Below are 6000 nucleotides of genomic sequence, written 5' to 3'. Positions count from 1 at the left end.
GGAGCCGGTAAGGCAAATGTTTTGTGCAACGCTTTTAACTGTGCATCGTAAGATCTTGAAGTGTTCCGAATTTGGCCAAGGAAGAGGACTACAAGTCTACTGGTCGAAGCTAAAATCAAAGTCAAAGTCACCAACATGCTCCAATCAATACCCAGTGCAAATGACAAGATAAACCGATGAAATTGTAAATTACACTCTAATCCAATAGTATATTAGGAAAAATGCCATTACTTTACTTTTGATTGATAGATCGCTTAGATTTTACATTGCAAATATTAAATATAAAAAAGAATTGTGCATAAATTTGCTTATGCTTAAGGTTATGCATTCATCTTCTTTCTTATGTAGGCTACTGTATAGACCTATAGATCAGGAAACAAACAGCTTTTATATTATTGTTATGCTGCAACAAGAAAGACTAATGTTTTACAAATAGCCTGTCATACAAGAATGCTGCTAAAATCCCTAGTTTGATAATATAGAGGATAATATAAAGCTATGTCAAGAAACAGTTGCGAGTTTCTGCTCGTAATCCAAAGAATCAACGCATGAATACCAACCAGGACATCAGCCAAGCCGTAGAGCTTTTGTATCTCCTGTTTGGCTATATTTAAATCTCTCAGACAATTTAGTTCCTTTTTTTTTTCTTTTTTTTTTTTTCTTCTTCTTTGGGAGCTGCAGTTATATGGCCAAAAGTCCTTGCTTGAACCAAGATGAAGTGTAGGAAATAATATTAGTTGTATAATGTATTTAGTGATGTTTTGGTCCTACTATTTCATTATTTTATATGGCTCACTGGTGACAAACAATGTGCAAATTGAAAAAAGTTATAATGAAGCCTTCAAGTAGCTCTTGAAAAGCTTTGCAGTTCTACCACTAAGCATAATGTCTGGTTTTAAAGCCATGTTGGTCTTCTGAAATTGTACTTAGAGTGCAATATCGTTTGATGATTTACGATGAGGTGACAGTTCAATGGCTCTGACCATGCATTGTGGCAACATTTTTTTCCTGATTATAATATCTTTGTGGAGTGGGCACAAAAGCAGGAGGCTGACAGGGCCCTGCATCATTAGGTTTAATCAAAGTTGGACTGAAACAAAAACAAACACACAAACCTCCACCCACATATGCACAGGCTGATGGTGAGTCAATACCTGACATTCATCATTTTGGAACAGCTGCCTTTTTAATTACTGCAATGAATTCCTCACTCAGCTCAAGCCACCATTCACCTGCCATCTATCAGGCCTGTTAAGGCTGGTCTTGTTTTTTGCATTAATTATACTTAAATGTTTCAAATAATTAAAACAATTTTAACATTTTACAAAGACATCACAAGTAATCATAAAATGCTGTTGTTATATAAATTCTTGTGTGGCACATTCGATTAACCACATTTTCTTGGAGTTCAGTTTCACTAGCTAAACCCAGACCTGATTACCACCAGATGGTAGAGTCTACCAGACAAAATTAAGTTGTGTTATTGTTTTCTTTACCCTAAATCTTTACTTGTATTCTTATGGATCTCTTTACCTTAAATGTTTATTCATGGAGACGTCTGCTGGTGTCAAATCTGACCTTCCTAATACCATCTGTTGTTATGCATGGGTGTATCTCTTGTTTGTTGCTGTGGCCTCAAGCCATTTGGACTAGACTAAACTGGTATGATTGTTTTGATGGTATAAATACACTGTATGCATTTTCATTTGTCAGCTGAGGGCGAGACGACACTCTGTTAGGGACAAGAGCTCTTTGACACACAATTGATTCAATAAAGCAGTCTCTTTGATTCAAGACAATTTCTCTGTTGATTTTGTATTTTTAAGGTTTTTACTATTAGAAATTCCACAACAGTAGGCTGAGCAATCTCAAAAAGAAAAACACATTATTCCATGACCCAAAAATAATGATCAAATAAGAAACCAAAATTAGTAATCAGTGTATAATCAGCACATACATATTTATCACTCCCCTAGGCCATGAGTGACCTCTTACATACGCCCAGCAGGAAAAGGCACTGTCTTAATGCCAGGTCACCTTGACACCATTTGTGTCATGTGTGCCATGTCTGGAGGCAGTGGACATTTAAGGTGTTGCTTCATCGCTCTGGCTCTGGCATTCAGCAGAGGCACAATCCATCTCCACCACAGATGTTGCAGCCCCCTTTTCCTCTCAAAATGAAAAGGACATGGACTAAACATGTGCATAGGTTCAGTGAAAATAATATGCTGTTATTTTGAAACTTCTTACTGGAGGTGTTCCTCAAAACAATGGGAGATAAACTCAGCCTATCGATTCTTTAGCTTTCAGAAATTAACAGAAATGAGTAGATTTTAGATTAAGTTTCCATTGAAATTTTCAAATCATAAATAAAAGTTTATATGGTAAGAAATTACTTGTAAAATTAAAATAAAAGTCTTGTAGCAGTATAAGCAGTAGTAACTTTATTTGTAGTTGAGGTTGCTGATGCAATAGCCACTAACTGATAGTAAGTACAGAAAGTATTGATAGTAAGTATAGTTTGTGATATAGTTGTCATAGTTGCTGCCATTTATTCATTTATCTATTCTGCTCAACCGGTCTATCTATGTGCACTTGTCTTCTTCCACTTATTGTTTGAGCTGCACAACCACCTGTCAGAGAAATCACGCTGTAATTGAGATAGCAGTTGAATAAAGACATGTTCTATTGGTTTTATCTCCATTGTCACATAAAGCAGCAGGTTAACTGTGACACACCACACAGGGCTGCCCATATCTCCAAGGCCATCACCAAATGTCGCCAGGGTACTCATATCTCCGCACATGTTGGTGTGGCTTTATTAAATCCACATAAGTGAGTGCTGGTGTGAGCCTTTAATGTAAAGCATGTTACATATATTCAAGTTATCTCATATTATTTCAACAGAACTGACACATTCTTTCTGCTCTAATGTTCCATATTGCAGTATGATCTAATAAAAGTGCATAACAACACAACAGGAAGATGTAGAAGACTTGAGTATGTACTCTATAAGTTACATAATGTCACTATTATAGAATACTAGTCCTATAGCATGCTGAACTCAACATACCAGTCTGTACATTTATTTATGTGTTTATTTAAACATACACCATGGATGATTTGTTGGATTGATTTGTGGTTTGATAAAAATAAATAAATAAATAACATCACAGCATATAACAGTCAAACATTCTTGTTCATAGCTTTTCCCCTTAGGGTTCTATCCTCTGTTTCCTTCACGTGCTGTGATTTGCATATTGATTTGGCACTGTTTTCATAAGATGAAGACCTTTTCATACTTGGGCTTGGGTCTAGACCGCACCTGCTTGTAACCTCACAATTTCCTCCTACATTTAAATGGAAATTTAGAGCCACACCTTTTTTTTTTTTGATTAATAAAGGCTACATCTCTGGAAATTCCTCTCTTCATTTATTTATGGGAGAGCTGTGGGGCGTTCAGTGGGGTAAAGGCATCGCTCCTTCGTCTCCTGCCTCCATGCGATGCTCATCGATTTCAGCCCCTCTCTGCTGAAGTGCACCATCAATCAATACAGTAACAAGTCTTCATTTAGACTTGAGAAATGCACTTTCCAGCTCAGTGGGCACAGAGTCCTGGTGTTATGAATGCAGCCAGTGTTAGTGCGGGTCGAGTCCTTCCTTTGGCCTTGAAACTTATCTGACCATCAACTAATGCATGACTGTGTGTCTCCTCTTGACCAGCACAGACCAATGATAGTACTCAGTATAGTAGCAAGTTGTAAGTACAGATTTGGTCAACATGTTGTTAGTGTGTTTTTCCTCATGTGGAAAATGTTAAATAGCAGAGCAATGAACAATAGCCCACGTTAGATTAGTGGGACTTGTGGCACAGTGTGTGGGGGTTTCACCCCACTTGCATGAATGATAAAACTTTCATGAAAATAGGAAGCAATCAAAAGGGTGTACAATGTATGATTATCTTACAAAATGTTTCATTTTTTATGTATTTATTTATTTATTATCACGATTTCACTAGCCTATATTTATTAGCTTATTACACTAGAAAATCAAGCAAAATAAATCATGTGGTCTTTAGGCCTATTTGTTATTGACTTCAAAGAGAAATGGGAATAAAAAAAATAAAAAATAAAAACAAACCAAACATTTCATTAAACTATGTAGCTGACTTTCAATTTCCATGGAGATATTTATGAAAGCGCAACAAAGATGAATTTATCCTGTGCTGCACTGTATAGGCTCCGACAGCAGGGGTAGTAGCAGCATCGGGATTCGCCAATTAAAAGGCAAAATCATATAAATTATAAAAATAAAAAGATAATTTGCTGATCTTAACTTTTTCAATGTACAGTGCATCTCTTGTATCTCTGTATCGCTGACTCCGCTTTACGTCCGAGCCCACCGCTGGATGACTCCTCCTCCTGCCCACCCCCCTCGCCTCGCCGGCTCTCGGATTTGGTATGGTCCGCTCCTCCCCGTCCTACGTCCCGTGAATGGTAGTTTCTATTGGGAGAAGGTCAAATGACTCCGCATGTCTGCTTCTGTGTACAACATCCCGCTATGGTGCACGGCCGATGAAGAAACAACTCCAGCGCGAATCCACTTCAGATTTGATTGTGCGCGAGGTTTTAAGTGGAATGTCTCTGTGAAAGTAAGTAACCTACTGCTATTGTGTCATTTTGTATCCCCCCCCAAACCCCCATCAGAGCTGATATTTTGATACTGGCCGGAGAAGTCCTTTTCCTATTAAGATTTAATGTTTGCAAAGTGTTGTGTTTCCATTGAGTCGCTGCAGCTTACGCGTCCGGGATATTTTGAACAACTCTCATGGGAGGATGCTGTCGTTTCCAGTGGATGCGAGTGGGATGATGGTGGGAAGCGAGGGTGCCCGTGAAGCCTCTTTAAACACAGCTGGGAGCTATTTTGGTACTGACATGGTGATGTGTTCATACTCAAACGGAACTTGTGCATGTGTATTTTGGAGACTATAGGAAACAGCGTGGTGGTGCGTAATTGTGCCTCTGGTTTATCAGAAGTATTATGCATTATGGTTTTTGTATGTAGCAAAGTAGGACAGTAGTAAGGTTTATGACTAAAAAGTTAGTTATGTCACTCAGAAGTTAGTTAAAAAGTTCATGCACACAATAAATATTACTATAACACAGTGTAAAGAAAATCATGGCAAACAAAATATTAATGAATCAGAAATGAAGATAAAACTATGGAGTAGCCTACCTATTAAGCCTACACTATACTTCATTACTGTATAGCAAAGAAGTTTATTATTTAGGCATCATTATTATTGTTATTATGTAGTTATTTTCTATATTAAGTTCAATCTCAAGCAAAAGTAGCTTTGAGAAAAGAAGTGCTACAGGAGTAGAGTCACCAGAGTGCGGCCCAAACATGCCCCCTGCTGAGTCTCGTGCAGCTAAGCCTATTAACTGTATTGCATAATGGAATAAGTTATAGCTGCTCTCCATAAGGTGCCCAATGAGACTCCCTTAGGGCTAACATGGTGAGGCTGCGTATTGTCCACAGACTAATCTCTTATTACACTTCCTAATAAAAGGTAGCAGTACAGAGGTGGTCAGCATGTTTGAGTATCCAGCTCAGGAAGGAGGACATGTCCAGAGACTCTGTGCTCTGCTGAGTAGGTTTTCTGCTTCCTTATGCGAAGCAAGCCAGATTCTCCGAGGAGACGTTTCATTTGCACACAAAAGCTCTCTTATGGACTTTAGCAATTACAATTTCATAATGTATACACAACGAGGCTTTTGAGATCATCCTAACGTATATCACTTAAGCTTACACAATTCATGTATCACGTAATTAATATACAAAAATGCACCTTATGCTGCCTTCATTAGCAACATAATTTCACCTTTGGTTTTGATTATTGTTTAATATACTAGTTTTTACAAATGGTCATCTATCTTGTTGAGTTTCTAATACTCTGAGGTGACACATTGCTGGCCATTAATTCTTTGTATATTGTAT

The 6000-nt window shown here is 37.8% G+C and overlaps 1 protein-coding gene across 2 annotated transcripts in view; it reads left to right on the top strand.

Annotated features, from left to right (window-relative positions):
• The first annotated feature begins 4489 nt into the window (after positions 1-4489).
• Positions 4490-6000, top strand: part of oxr1a (oxidation resistance 1a) — a 133010-nt gene continuing 131499 nt past the window's right edge. The window contains exon 1 of one of the 2 annotated variants that reach the window (XM_055227528.1): positions 4490-4651. The gene's annotated coding sequence lies outside the window, so the exon portion shown is untranslated. The remainder of the gene's footprint in view (positions 4652-6000) is intronic. The other variant, XM_033981697.2, reaches the window with a different exon arrangement.

Source organism: Periophthalmus magnuspinnatus, chromosome 16 (assembly GCF_009829125.3).
Source record: "Periophthalmus magnuspinnatus isolate fPerMag1 chromosome 16, fPerMag1.2.pri, whole genome shotgun sequence".
NCBI lineage: Eukaryota > Metazoa > Chordata > Actinopteri > Gobiiformes > Gobiidae > Periophthalmus > Periophthalmus magnuspinnatus.
This window is presented reverse-complemented; position numbering and strand designations above follow the sequence as displayed.